A 16334-nucleotide genomic window follows, 5' to 3' on the forward strand; every position below is an offset into this window, starting at 1 on the left:
GAATGCCACCTGAGTCCTTCTGTGTACCCCCTAGACTGTCTATGTCCCCCTTTCCCCCTGATTTGCTTGTGTGCCCCCACTCCCCCCTTCCCTCCTCTTTCTCCCCCCTACCCAACCCCTTGTGTTGGTCCTCTCTGTCCCCTGGATTATCTCTTTGCCCCCCCTCACCCATTTGCTTGCTTAGCATCTAGTGTCCCCCCTCTTCTCCTCCCCCTCCTGACCTCTAGCTGCCTGCCCTCCCCTCCTACTTATACCTTCCCCTTGTCCTGTGAAAGTCTGGTAATACCTCAAATTTCTGTTAGGCATATAAATTGTAGCTGCCTTCCTTTCTGCAGCCATCTTGCCCTCCCTCCTCCCCTTCACCCCTCTTTTATCTTAGCACTTACTCTTATCATTGTCCTCTACCTCTGATAAAAGCTTGTCTGTCCATCCCCCCCGTTTCCCCTTTGTCTTCTCCTCCCTCGCCCTCCCTAGCACTACCTTGGTCAGTCGCTGACCCTTAAGATAGTCATTTGTTCTGTTACCTATCCTTTCCCTTTCTCCCCCATCGCTCCCCACCCCTCCTCCCTCCCTCCCCGCCCCTCCTCCCCCTCCTCTTGTCACTCTTGCACTGCAACAATTGTCGTCAGGCCTAGTAATGCTACTGCTAGTTTTGTCTCCTTTTTTCCTTCCGCGCCTCTCCCTTATTGTTTCATGCACTTGGACTATCTGCTATGATATGATCGTTTTTCTCACATTCTGATTTGTTTCAAGGACCTGTAAGAATGTAACTGTTTTCTCCCTTGTTCCCCTCCCTCCTTGAACCGCTTTGAAACATATTGTGTATAGGCGCTACACAACTAAACAATCAATCAATCAATCAATCAATCATGACATGGGAAGGCCTAGACGGTCCTTATTGGTTGGAACTTTGAGAAGAAACTACTGTGGCAGGAAAAGGCTTATGGGAAATGGTGTTTTTTCCTGAAATAGTTTCTAGTTTGGTTAAAAAGAAAGGAAAAGAAAAAATAAATTGTTAAAGCAGTTTCTCCTGTTGTTGGAGATTTGAAAGCTGCTGGTTTATAGCATTAAAAGAAGTATAAGAATAATGCGAGCCTCCGGTCTTGACATAGAATTCATTCTATTGGAAATGTGCACAGTTCATGCCCAACAGTAGTCCCATTGGAAGCAAATATACCCATGGGTTCTTTGTTTGCAGCAGGTCTCTTTGCTAAAACGAACCATGGAAATCCAGATGCAAAAATGCCACAGATAAGGGGCTGGTTCAAAAAGACGCTCCGATGAGTTACGCTTATATACCCCTGACTTAAACCTAGAGAGGGCTGTTTGATTCACAAAGAGGCTCTTAAGAGTTCCTCTCACTTATTCTGGACCTAAACCTATAGAGGGCTATGCCATTTACAATTAAGTTTATTTATTTATTTATTGGTTATTTGTAAAGCACCTATACAACAAATGGTGTTTCAAGGCGCCACAAGACAAAAAAGGGGGGTGGGAACAGGGCAGAAAACAACAATAACAGTCTGACTAGGCCTTGTGTCATTCAGATTGTGCAAGTGCAGTAACAAGAAGTGAGCGGGGGAGGGAGTTGGAAGGGACGGCGAGTAGGTCCGAACAGAAGGGATAATGCTAGGGTGGGAAAGAGGTGCGGGGCAAGAGTAAAAGTGCAGACAGGGGAAGAAGAGGGCTCATGGGGCAAGGCAAGTGCTAAGGGGAGGCCAGGTGGGCAAGTAGCAGGGGATGCAGGAAGTGCAGGACCACATGCTAAGTGTGTGGCCAGTGGTGGACCAAGCTCGGTAGGGATGCAACCCCGACAGGCTTGTCAGGCGAAAGGGGGCCTGGAAGGGCAATTGCAGGTTAGGGTGGGGAATAGAGGGGGGGTCAGGATGACATGGGGGTGGGGTAGACTGGGCAAGGAGGCCTAATGCCCTGTGCAGCTCAGAAGGGAGCAGGCAGCCAGTCAATGCGACAGAGGGAGGCATTAGCAGGGGACGGAGAGTGGGAAGGAAGAAGAGAAAAGGAGGGTCTTGAGAAGCTTCCGGAACTTAAGGACATCTGACTCAAGCCTGAGAGGGGTAGGGCAGCCATTCCAGAGAAATCTTCCCCCCATTCTCTGTTTGGAAAAGTATCTGATCTGCAGAGAGTTGGAGCTAGAAGACTGAAGGGCTCTAGCAGGGAGGCATTTAGGGAGAGAGGATTGGATGTAGCGGGGTCCCTGGGCCTGGAGATCCTTGTGGATGATGCAGCAGGTCTTGAACTTGATCCTTGAAGCCACCGGGAGCCAGTACAGAGGTTGTAGGGCTGGAGAGATGCGGTCCCTGGGCTTGAAGCCAAGGATAAGTCTCACAGATATGTTCTGGATTAGTGAAAGGGGGCGAAGGGAGGATAAAGGCAGATTGGGGAAGATGCTGTTGCAGTTGTCCAGCCTGGTTACTAGGAGAAACCACGACCTAACCTTCACTTAAACCTATAGATGGGTATTTGAGTCAAAATTAAGTTACAATGGGCCTCATTACAAGTCAGCCGGTCCAGAAACAACGGTGGCAGTAAATCCGCCGCCGCTGTTGTTTCCGGACCAGCTGATTCCGAGTCCTGCAGGCGGGAGGTGTCACTCCCGCCAGGTCTGACCTGGCGGAAGTAGCACCACCCGCCTGCAGGCGGACATGGAAACACCGGCTCTGTCATAGATGGAACCGGTGTTTCCATGGTCCCCATGGGAATGGGGATTTACTGAATTCTGCCTCCAGAATTACCACGTCACCCGGGTATGCCCCGGTGATTCTGGCAATCACGGAGGTGTAATGGTATTACCGGTCCGGAGGCAGCCTGCCAGTTTTTCCGGCACGGCTACCGCCAGACTCGTAATGAGGCCCAATGAGTTACTCTGACTTACCCTTGACTTTAAATGTAGAGGCTATTCGATTCACAAAAAGGTTCCTGTGAGTAACTCTCACTTACCCTTGCCTTAAACCTAGAGAAGGCTGTTCGATACTCTCCCTTACTCTGGACTTAAATGTAGGGTAGACTATTCTATTTACAATTATATTGATCAGAGAAACCATGACTTACCCTTCACTTAAACCCATAGATGGGTATTTGAGTCAAAATGAAGTTACAATGAGTTGCTCTGACTTACCCTTGACTTTAAATGTAGAGCAGGACATTTGATTCACAAAGAGGTTCTTGCGAGTAACTCTCATTTACCCTTGACTTCAACCTAGATTGGGCTATTTGATTCACAAAGAGGTTCCTGTGAGTAACTCTCACTTACCCTTGACTTAAACTCAGAGGGGGCTTTTGAATTCACAATGAAGTTACAATGAGTTACACTCACTTAATCTTGACTTAAACATTGAGACGGGTATTTGAATCACAATGAAGTTACAATGAGTTTCTCTGACTTACCGTTGACTTTAAATGTAGAGAGGGCTATTCGATTCACAAAGAGGCTCTTGCAAGTAACTCTCACTAACCCTTGACTTAAACCTAGAGAGAGCTATTCAATTCACAATGAAGTTACAATCAGTTACACTCACTTACTCTTGACTTAAACCTAGAGAGGGATATTATATTCATAATGAAGTTACTATGATTAATTCTTGCGTACTCCTGACTTACTAGTAGTATCTTACTGGTAATAAGTCAGGAGTAACTCTCAGTTAGTCAGAGTTGCTTCGTTGTGAATCCAATAGCATTATCCAGGTTTAAGTCAAGGGTAAGTCAGAGAAACACTTTTGGGAATCAGCACCATAATATTACAGGCTATGTTTAGACGGGGCCTGGCTTCAAGAAGACAATTAAGGATCTGATCTTGCAAAGATGTAGAATTGTTTGACACAATTGTCAGTTTAGTTTAATTTAACGCTGAGAAAAAATGTTCACATCACATGTCATGAAGGAATCATGCAGGGCATGAATCGGGGTTGCTACAGGTCCTCAACAACCACACACCCACGTCACAAGGCAACCTTTACCACATGCCCTTTGCCACACGCAGACTGGGTCCTCCCAGAGACTTATCCACACCATGCCAAAGTTCATGCTGCTTGTTCCATCCTTTTGAAGAAGTGGCAGGTCTTAGGGGAACATGGCCATATCATTTCACCCTTGATTTGAACTGGGAAAAATATAGTGCTAAAAAGCTTATACTGCTCAATGGTGGCCTGACAGGGCATTGTGGCAGCTGGTGGGAACACCAGCGGTCGTATTTAGGGATTTTCAATGGCAGCCCTATGGCATCGTCCTGTCTATTGCCCCTGAAATGGATATGTGTTTGCTTCTATTGCCAGTTAATGATGAGAATATGATATGATATTTATAACGCACTTAATACCCAGAGGTCTCTAAGGGCGGACACGGGGATCGAACCTGTGGTGTTCTGTGTCGTCTTGCTTCCAAGGCAAGAACTTTGCCCCTGAGCTATCATCGCGAGACAAAGTGTTGCTTATCCAAAATGGCTGCAGCATGTTGGCAATGGGCTAGAGTTGACGTGCAGAAAGGTTGCAGTGAACTGCCATTTTGTTGTAGGCCAACTGAACATGTGTGAAGTTCTAATCCTTGTTCCTTGGCGTTCCAGGTCATTGATCTTAAAATTAAGACTTTCAATTAGCACTTTGCAAGCCATCTTCACAGTGTGCCATTATGCCAGCTGCGTCCTGTCCCGGGATGCCATGGAGTATGGCCATTTTACTAAAGCCATCTTGTTAGCTAATGCCCGTCAAAAGAGCTTTAAGGTGAAGAAAGGTCTCCGGCTTTAATGAGATATTTTAAATGTACTTTTATTGTTAGGTGTCATTTTAAGGGCTGAATGAGCGTGGTTGCCTGTAGAATGAGCCAGAACTTTCCTGTTATTTTGCACGTTTCATGCAACTCCCTGCAGCTTTTTAGATGCTCTCTTTGTAACTTCTATGCTATGCTCATTTAGTGTCTGGAGAGAACTGAGGCCAGATTACACGGTATTAGCGCTAAGGCAACGTTTGCCCTATTTTTTAAACACACTAGGACATATTATAACATCATTGCACCATGACAAGTGCAGTTTGGCATGGTAGAGCACCTAGGCAAAAATTGCCCCAGTGCAAAAATGCAGTGAAAATGTATCTTTTTGTTGCAATAGTGACATTTTTGCCATTGCAAATTTGCACTTGAACCAGTGGAAAGTTTTTGTAATCTGGCCCCAGATGTGTAATTGAAAGCTTTTTGTCTATAAAGGAGAGAGGGTGTTTCACTAATGTTTCAGACCCCAGCCACCCAGTGCTTTCATTGGGACGAGGAATCGTGGTGGGGGCTCGAACAAGGGGCATGCAGCGAGTATGGTCTGTACGGGTGAACTGGAAATAGATTAGCTCCCCACTGGGGAGCAAGCAGGAGAGGTGGGCACATTTCTAGAATACCTTTTGCTGCACCCACCTCTCCGTTTATTTTTTTTAAATCTCAGGCTTCGTCCGCTGAGAAGTTTGCACCAAAAGGTATAATAGCAGTGCATCCGCCTCTCCTTTTGATTCTTAATTAGAGGCACCAACCGCCTCAGATAGCCCTTTCACCTAACAGAGCTACAAGGTGAAAAAGACTACCTGCGGGCTTCGGCGCCTCTGATTAAGAAACAAAAGGCGAGGCAGGAGTACTGTTATCATACCTTTTGGTGTGCCTGCCTCACCGCCCATGTGAGAAGAGGGTATAATGGTTGCCGCCCCATCCGTAATGGACCACAGTCTTCCAGTGCGACAAACACGTGACTGCCAAGGGACACAGCAAGAGGGGCCTCACTACTCTCTGTGCCCCAATGCATTTGTTCCCTCCTCCAGACGCTGGCGTTCTGATGAGTAGTGGGGCATGTTAGTGGAGGGTACAGAGAGGCGCCCCTAGCATATTATGGCCATTGGATTGAAGCACACATCTATCCTGTGGTAGTAGAACATTTAGACCAGCCCAATCCTGTGTCTGGAGCACATCACCTAGCCACACAAAGGGCATCTCAATGACTAGGCCCAACAAGTTCGAATCATGGTTTCGGGCATAAGGAACACAGCCTAACATTTTGGTCTGATGGCACTTGCGGGTTCAGGCAGAGGAGTGCTGGGGGGGCCTAGGGGGCTATAGCCCCGGGTGTTTTGGTAGTAGCCCCAGATAGAAGCTCAGGGGCTACAACCAAAAGGCTAGCTAGCCCCGAGTGCCGACACTAGCGAACCTCCAGATCTTTTCCAGACCTAGCAACACCCCTAGGCAGATGCGTAGCCAGGATTGTCAACAATTGCGAAGCTAATGTAGTTGGGCCCAGCGCAGTGACATTAACATCTGTAAATGCCCGCACAGACCTGCTGAGTGGGCATTTAGAGATCTTGGGTGGACCTTGCCCGCTCAGGCTCTACCCCGCCTGCACCTCTGCAGGGTTCGTCAGCAGCGTAACTAGAGAAACAATTGTAACTGTGCGTTGGAACGATGAGCAGCTCTCAGCCCTTGGTTGTGTTCTTGGAATGCGGAAATGACCTTCTTCCGTGTGGCCTTAAACTTGGATGACCGACCACCTGTATTTATGAGCTAAGCTTTGCAACCACATTTCCTGGCTTCAGGGATCTTAACACTGTGGGTGTGTAATGGGTGCAGTGTGCAGCGTGCAATACTACATACCTGAGACCAGAAAGACTGGTATGGGGAGGAATTGCAGGATCGTCTAGATAATGGGAGGAAAAATAGAGAAGCCTTTCGGTACTTAACATCAACATACCACACTCCGCCTCGATGGAAGACAGCCATAGGCACGGCCACTCACCCGCACTCATCTCCAATCATACGCTACTTGAAGACACATCGCACAACACCTCTGCCATTAGAATGCAGCTAAGTCCCACGAACGAGAAAAATTCGGTCTAGCTGGACAAATAACCAGTCACCTGGACTTGCATACTGTCCCGACAACCTGAGAGCACTCATCCACAAGCCAGCTCGATATGGGTCGCTTGCAGGGACTTGGCCACCCCTACCTACCTTCATATTTGCTAAAAGGCACACACGCGTTCTGAACTCCTCTCACAAATTTCCCATACCACGGACTTCAGTCCCCCAAAGGCATTCACCTACAGCGCCTTGAGGCCATACCAATGGGAACAGGCGCTATACAAATGCCATATTACATTACATTGCAGGTGTATTTATTGAGTACACATTCACCCCATTGGGGTCTTGACGCTGATGACAGATGTTTATTGTTCCCCAACTCAATGGTAATTCGTTTATCCAGCTTAGAAGGTCCAGTGGCTTTTGTTAACAGATGCATCTGGTCACATTAAATGTTCTTTAATGTCACCCTCTTGAAGGCCAGCAGTCCATGAAGAGGAATTTAATTTTAAAAAACAGCATCAAGACAGGGTAGGCCTTAGGCAGAGGCTGCCTGAGCCGCTGCCCAGGGCACCGCAAACTGTGAATACTTCTGCCCCCTCCATTTCATATGTTCATTTTGTTTCTCTTCACGCCTTGCAGTCTTGTCCTAGGGAGGCACCCAGAGCTGCTGATCCATCCGCACCCACTCTCCAGTACATTGGTTGATTTCACAATCCTGGATGCTGGGCTCCCCTGCCAGGCCTTCTCACTTCGTGATGAGGGGCACAATTACATTGAATGAAGCTGTGTGAAGCCACAGAAGCTCGGAGGATGATTTTGCAAGAGTGGTCTCCTTTCAAATTGTCAAATGTAGCAGATCTTCTTTATTGGAATCTGGAAGTATGTATTGTTTTATTTCGACTATTTCTAATTCATTTTCCTGCACTGCTTTTGGAGATGTGCATTCTCTCGCGCCCTCCTTTCTCCTCTAAAAGGCAGTCACACTTGATTTTGTTGGTTTGGCGTAAATCTGTCATGTAATTTTTCTTATTTGGCATAGAGCAGGGTTTCCCTATACCCAAAAGGTTTGTTACATCTCCCATGATGCAATGATAGTCCAAGGATTTTCATTTCTGAAAATCCCCCATTAAGCAGTTCAAGATTCAAGATCTCGTTTTTGGAAACTGTCCTGCACGCTACCTGCCAGAATTTGCCGAACATGGTACGAGGAACCTGCATCAATTTTCTAAATTTTATTTTATTTATTTGCATTTTTAAAGCGTTCACATGAGCGTGTAGTCGCGTAATTGTTTTGTTACAGGAATTGTTTTAATTGTTTTGTTACAGGAATTGTTTGTTCTTTAGTTGCGTAATTGTTTTGTACAGGAACTGTTTGTTCTTTAGTTGCGTAATTGTTTTTTTACAGGAATTGTTTGTTCTTTAGTTGCGTAATTGTTTTTTTTGTTTGTCTTAGTTGAGTATTTATAACGCGCTTAAACACCCAGAGGTTTCTAACCGTGGACCCGGGGATTGAACCTGTGTTGCTTCCTGTCGTCTTGCTTCCAAGGCGAGCGCATTGCCGCTGAGCTACCCTCCCGGGAGAGGGAATGGACTGATTTGACTACAATCAAATTGCTACCAAGCTATCAAATTGCTACCAGGCTAGATACCTATGCTTGTTCAAGTAATATATATCTGCGATAATACTATGACAATACACAAATGGAGATGAATAAAAGGAGAACATAATTGTACCGTGCATCGTAACAAACCATTGAGACATTAGCCTTGATAAAACCTAGCGGGCGAAACCCATGGCAGTGAAGTTGGCCTTTTCCAAACAACATATGTGAAACAATAACTTAGCAATAATGGAATGGACTGTTTGAACTCTTACAGTGGTGTATCTAAATAGAATGTGTGGACTAGAAACTTGGCAACAGTTGAATGTTTATGCACCACAACACATTGGCCCTCATTACAACCCAGGCGTTAAGGGGTTAACGGCACTGTAAAAGGTGGCGGCGCCGTTAAACTCTTAACGCCTGATTACGAGGTCTCTTTGCGGGTGGCACTTTAACGCCTGCTAAAAAAACCAACCCGCAAAGGGACCTAGAAGCTAATTACGGCACCGTAATTTACGGTGCCGTAATTAGCGCCTTCCCCAGTCCCATTGAGCCCTATGGGGCAAAAATGGGAATGGGGAAGGGCCATGGCGGCATGGGGAATTACTGCCCCGCCAACCTCGGAATGAGGCGGTAATTCCCCATTCCGCCATGGCGGAGTCGGTAAGTTACCGGCATGGACCATGGTGCTATTAGCACCATGGTCCAACGCCTGGGTGGTAATGAGGGCCATTATCACTTATGCATGACAGGGGCATTGTGATGCAACAATGATCTCTCAACCTTGTGAATAATGAGGTATGCTTTGTGAGGTAACAAGGCACACTCATTAAAAAATATCCTTTCCAATGTTGGTCAATATAACCTCTTTGAGGAGCACTTGTATTGAAACACACTCAGTTAGCCATGCCCTGTGAGTAGGGTAGTTTTGAGCATGCGGGCATGGTAAGAAAGGGTTATTTGTGAAGGTAAGGGGCATGGGGACAGTGTCATTTGTACTTAGTATTTTTCTGAGATGGAGATCTTAATCTTGAGTGGCAAATTGAAATAGTAAATACTTCACGACTGTGATATATTGATACGTGGCAATTACAATGATTGCTAGTTATGGGAAGTATTTTAAGTTAATTTAGGAGGCAATCTGTGTTTTTATTATGAAAAATAAATTAGTTATTGCATCCAAAATTGACTTACAATGTGTGGGAGGGGCATACTTAGGAGCTATTATTATTCGGGGGTGTTGAATTTGCTAAACAAGCTCCTATTTGTTTAATTACATTTAATGAAAAGTGCTCAACAGAAGATCGATGGATGCCGATGCATGCTTACTATATCATTTATTTTGATTGGAGAAGCTTTTCACATGACTTAACAGGGAAGATCTAGATCTTCTCCTCCTGCCAGCAGTGAAGGCCTCTAAATTACCACACCTCACTCTTCCTCAACCCAGTACCCAATTAGTAATCCACCCTAACCCTTACAACCCTGTTCCTCGTCCCAGTACCCAATAGTAATGTTTTCTTTAAGCCCACATCCTGCTTCCTTATCCCAGTACTCAATAGTAGTCTTATCTTTACCACCACATCCCTCTTCCTCGTCACAGTCCTCAACTACCTACCTCACTCTTTCTCATCACAGTCACTCGCTAACCATACCTCACTCTTCCTCATCATTCTCTCACTACTGCCACCTGACTCTCCCACAACACAGTCCAGCACTACCACACCTCACTCCAACTCATTACAGTCCCCGACTACCCCGACCTCACTCTTCCTTGTCACACTCCTGCACTACCCCACCTCACTCTTCCTCATCACTCTTCCTCATTAAAGTCCCCCACTAAGGCATCTCACTCTTCCCTCACTCTTCCTAATCACAATCCCTCACTAGTGGTACCCCACTCTTTCCTGTTACAGTCCCCCACTACAAACGGCACTCTTCCTTGTCACATTACTGCAATAGTAATTACTAGCATTAGACCCACATCCCTCTTCCTACCTGAACGATTGGCTGATCAGGGCTCGTTCTCCCGAACAACGTCACCTGCCACTCTCTTCACAGACTGGGCTTCTCCCTCAATTACAAGAAGTCCCTTATGACACCATCTCAAAAGCTCCAGTTCATCAGGGCTGTACTGGATACATCATTGGGAACGAGATTGCCACCCGAGGTGAGGGCTCAAGACATTCTACAGATTTTCTCAAAGTTTCAGAGTGCCGAGCGACTCCTGGCCTTCGAATTTTTGAGGTTGCCCGGCCTCATGGCATCCTACATTTTCCTGGTGCCAGAGGCTCGCCTGAGAATGAGATCCCTTCAATGGGCTCTCAGGACACAATGGTCTGAATTCTTAGGCAACATGACAGACCCACTTCAGGTTCCAAGCAGAGTCGCAGAGGAACTCCTGTGGTGGGCCTGTGAGGTTAACATTCTGAAGGGAGAACCCATTTGGCAACCATGGCTGGAGATAACAGTAGTGACGGACGCCTCACTCACAGCAAGGCAATCAGCGGTCGTTGTTCTCCATCGGAGGCCAAAATACACATCATTATTTTGGAGCTGAGATCAATCAGACTTGCACTGAAGGCTTTTCTGCCCTCTGTTCGGGGAAAGAATGTCCTGATAATGACAGACAACACAGTGACCATATAGTACCTCAACAAAAGAGGAGGTGTAGGGTCGCTACCACTGTCCATAGAGGCAATGCAGCTTTGGTAAGAAGGATTCTCCCTGTCGGCCATTCACCTGGCCGGAGAGGAGAACAATGCAGCGAAGACTCTGAGCAAGCAGACCTCAGTCTCACATGAGTGGGAACTAGCTCAGGAAGTACTTCAAGAGATCTTAACCCTTTGGGGAACACCTCAAAGTGGACCTGTTCACGACCAGTGTCAACAGGAAGTCTGAACTGTACTGCTCCAGGGAATTTCCCACAAGAGGAGCTCTTTGAGAAGCATTTGTGGTGGACTGGGAGTTTCCACTCCTGTACGCATTTCCTCCAGTCCCAGTCATTCCTCATGTGATCAGGAGGTTGAGAAAGGTCAGGAAACAAATGATCCGAATTGACCCGGATTGGGCTCAGAGTACGTGGTACCCAGACCTCCTGGATATGTCTATCTGCCCTCCAATGCGTCTTCCACAAAGAGAGGACCTTCTCTCGTGAGAGCAGGGTCGGGTTCTCCATCCAGAGGTCAAGACACTTCATGCATGGTTTCTGAGAGGCTGAGATACAAGGATTGGGACCTCCCGGATGACTTAATGGAGATTTTGCTTTCCGCCAGAAAGCCAGCAACAAAGTCCTTGTACCGCTGCTGTTGGAACACATTGCGCAGCTGGTGCAGGGACAAGAATGTAGACCCTTTACTATGCAATTCCCTGGAGGTGTTATCCTTTCTACTGTACCTAGCCAATCTGGGGCTCCAGGCTGACACCATTAAAGGTTATTTAATGGTGCTATCCATCTTCAAACGCTCATCTGAGGAAAAACTTCATATTTTAAGATACCTTTGGTGATACACTTTCTGAGGGTACTCACTAATGTGTTCCCTCCATCTCCTTTTCAGGTTACCGTTTGGGACTTCAATCTGGTGTTAATATTTCTTATGTGTGCACCATTTGAACCACTCCGTTCATGTCCCTTAAGATTACTAACGTTCAAAACCACCTTGTTGGTAGCACTAACATCAGCCTGTAGAGTGAATGAGTTGCAGGTACTATCATCTAAACCACCCTTTACAGTATTCCACAACAACAAGGTCGTCCTGATGGTTAAGCCTTCAATTTTGCCTAAGATCATTTCAAATTTTCATGTAGGACAAAAGATTGTGTTACCCACTTTCTACCCTCCACCTCATCCTGGGAAGGAGGAAGAAAGGTTGCACAGATTGGATCCACATAGAGCTCTAAGCTTCTACATTTCTGGATTGTCCAAACTTCGTCTGGATGATCAATTATTTATAGGTTATACCTGTCACACTGGGTCAGGCTGTAAAAAGCAGACCTCATCTAGATGGATTATTCTAGAAATTTCAGAATGCTACTGGCTGGTGGGCAAAGATCCACCAGAAGGCTTGAGGGCCCATTCCACCAGCGACATGGCTACTTCTTCTGCTCTGCAAAGAGGTGTTCCTGTTATAAGTATTTGTGAGGCAGCTATGTGGTCTACAAAACACACAAAGCATTATTGCCTTGATTCTTCCCTAAGTCAGGATGGAAGCTTTGGAAAAGCTGTCCTCCATCCTGTTCATGGAAACTATTGATACCTAAATTCTTACTCCCTCCACCAAAACAAACTCTGCTTTGAAGTCTATCAAAGATGAGGAATACGTGGGAGGACACAAGTTACTTACCTCTGGTAATGTTCTTTTGACTGGATGTTCCTCCCACGTATTCCTCATCGCCCTACCAGCCTACCCACAGTATAATTTCCCATGCTATTACAGCTTTTGCTCCTTCCGAAGCTAGTACAGTCAAACCCGTGTTGATGCAGTTAGTTCTACTGGCGAATGGCACGAAAAAACAGAACTGAAGACAATGGGCGCTGCGTGTGCTGTATATGCCTTTGATGACATCATCATCGAGACAGAGGCCCTCGAGGGAAATCGAGTGGACTGCATTGACGCACAGCACCCTCTGCTGAAATGTTTTTTTCTGAAGCAGCTCAAGCTGGATATTGAATATCAAAGATGAGGAATACATGGGAGGAACATCCAGTTGAAAGATTGTTACCTTGGGAAAGTAACTTGTTTACTCTCTCACATCCCTCTTCTTCATCCCAGTACCCAATAGTAATCCATGTCATTACCCCCACAACCCTCTTCCTCAACCAAATAACCCAAGGGTCGGCTTTGTCCCGACTCCTCTTTAATGTATATGTCCAGCCTCTGGCTCATTTCACCTGCTCTTTTAATTTCCATTTTATTTATTATGCGGATGACACACAGATGATCTTTAGATTGGTTTCGGAGCATGTTGCTACGCCTGCTCGCCTGAGAGCTTGCCTCGAAGCAGTTGGAAGTTGGATGAGCCAAAATTGGCCGAAATTAAATGAGGGAAAACAGAGATATTAATACCGGGTCCTTCCTCACCGTCTCCCCTTTGGACGCCCTGCCACTGCCCATCTGATCTTGGCCCTCTACCCACACCTGTTAAAGTGGTAAAAATTGTGGGGGTTTAATTCTCCTCTTTACTAACCATGGAGGCTCAAGTTGGAGCTATATGTAGTAGTGGTGTCTTGAAGTTAAATAGACAGAAGAAAGTCCTGGGCTTCATCCCCTATGAGTTTCATGCTCAAGTTGTTCAGCAGTACTGAATGGCAGCTTAGACTAATGCAATGCGTTGTGGCTTTCTCAACCGGGCTATCTGTTGAAATGTCTCGAGGCTCTACAGAACACTGTGTTCCGATCGGTTACAGGCATACCTTATGGAAAGCCTCTGTCAGCGGCCCAACACAAACTGCATTGGCTACCAGTCGTGGCACGTGTCCACTTTAAATCTTTGTGTCTTATTCATCGGGCCCAGCAAGAGAAAAGTTGCAAAACACTTCAGGAGAAAATCAAGCCTTAGTGTCTTTCCATGTCCTTACGTTTGGTGTTTCTGGCCCAGCTGGTAGTTCCGCTTTATTGCCTTCACCATTGTGGAGGTCGGGCCTTTTCTGTGGCCGGTACTAAGTTGGGGAACTCCTTGCCGGTGGCACATAGTCAGATCCAGGATTTTCACATGTTTAGGCAATGTCTAAAACGTTCTTGTTCAATTAATCTTTGTTCGTCTCCTCCTGGTCTTCTTTCTTGGCGCACTGACGCCTCTGGTGAATTTTGTGCCTTAACAGAACCCAATTGATCGATCAGTAATCCATGTAATTATCCCCACATACCTCTTCCTCATCCCAGTGCCCCACCATCCACACCTCACTCTTCCTCATCACAGACCCCCATTATGCCCCTTAATCTTGGGGCAGTCCCACCATATATGTCTCCAGTCCCCAATACCCTTACACCCCCGCCCCCAACATTATGTAGATGCCGAGGCATACATTTTATGTAATCTATTTGGGGTGTAATGCCACTGAAACATCATTTTATACCAGGCCTCTCGTAGCTGTAGGGACCTGGTCAGTTTCAAGATGTTCCTCCACATTTCTTCCCAATGGCCAGCAGGGACCGTAACTCCTGGCGAGCCTTCCCAAGCTATTTGGTAAGGCCACATCCTTTGGACTGAACACTCTTGCAGAATCGTGTGTATATCTGACACTAAATGTTTATCCCCCATGTGGGAGGTAGCATATGTCTCAAATTTTGTTAGAGGCCGAATTGTTGCTTGGCCAATCTCCTTCTGCCGTAACCAATGCCTCAGCTGTATGTATCCACTAATCCTACGTGCGTCTTGCAGTCCTCAAATTATGCTATGTCTCCTTCCCACACCATGTCTTTAGTCTTCACACATTCCTCTGTCTTTCCACCGAATGAATGAGCTCTTTACGGTACCTGGAGTGAAATTTGGATTATCAAACATAGGGGTAAAGGGTGACGGGACCGAGGATAAGTGTCCCCTTTTGATCGATCTATCCCATATGTCACACATTGTACGGAGTACTCTGCTACACCTAGCGCTCTGCGGCCTATCTTTCCCATGGAGCCATAGTAAGCCTGCCAGTGGGCATCCCGCTAATGCCCTATCCATCCGTGCCCAAGTTATATCCCTGCAGTCTGAGAACCAATCACGCACAACTCTCAGTTAAGCGGCCTTGTAATAATGGTAAAAATTTGGCAGCTCCACTCCCTCTCTCTGTCTTGGGATCATCAGGAGATCTAGCGCCACTCTCTGGCATTTACCTTCCCAAATAAAATCTAGAAATGAATGTGTTCATTGATTTGAAAAAGGTTTTCGGGACCGCTATGGGATGCGTTTGAAACTTGTACAATAGCCTCGGGAGGGTCACCCTTTTCACCGTATTTATGCTCCCTAACCAGGATATCCTAGGAGACCACCTAGCATAGTCTGTTTGTGTCTTTTTAATTAAATCCGAGTAGTTAGCTGTATACTTGGTCTTGATGACCCTAATGATACACAGGCCCTAGCTGTGGAAAACGCTATCACAAATCAGGGCTTCAAACACAGAGTGACATCCACCACACACTCCAAAGGGAGAACATTGGACTGGGTGTCAGACCTTAACTGTTCCATTACCATCCTTCAAAACTCCTGAGTTGCCTGGTCGGATCACCACCTCATCCTGTTCTCCATTCATGGATCCTCCCACTCCAAAGCCATATCAGCCCCCCCTACCCTTTCTAGAAACTGCTGTAGCATCACCATTGAAAACCTCCAGCCTCTCATCAACAATATTCTCGATGAGACCAAGTTCACCAGCCTGGACCCTACCGCATTGGTGAACCTCTATAATGATACTCTCAAATCAGTACTAGATATCGCAGCACGACTCAAACTAAGAAAAGCGAAACCCATCGCACACCTCAATAAATGGTACACCCCAAAAATAAAAATCCTCAGAAACACCAAACGATCAGCAGAATCCACCTGGCAGCAATCGCCTACCATCACAAACAAAAATGCATTCACGCCAGCTTCCACAATTTACAAAACTGAAATCCTAGCTGCCAAAAAAGAAGCCTATAACGTAAGAATCCACAATGCCAAATCAAACACTAAGGAGCTTTTCAGCATCTTAAAAGAGCTTGAAGCCCCAGCACCTCCCTCGCAGGACTGCGTTAAAGACACAGAATGGTGCACTAAAATACAGCAAGCCCTTGCTGACAAAATCACCCTCCTACAAAACAAGTTCAATTCCAATAAGGCAAGCCTCACTAACGGTTCCCATCCCACACCAGACTCAATAAAATATCCCCCTACCTGTACTCCTTTCACCTTCACCCACGTCAC

The sequence above is a fragment of the Ambystoma mexicanum genome, chromosome 10 (assembly GCF_040938575.1).
Source record: "Ambystoma mexicanum isolate Mex_15411 chromosome 10, UKY_AmexF1_1, whole genome shotgun sequence".
Taxonomy (NCBI): Eukaryota; Metazoa; Chordata; class Amphibia; order Caudata; family Ambystomatidae; genus Ambystoma; species Ambystoma mexicanum.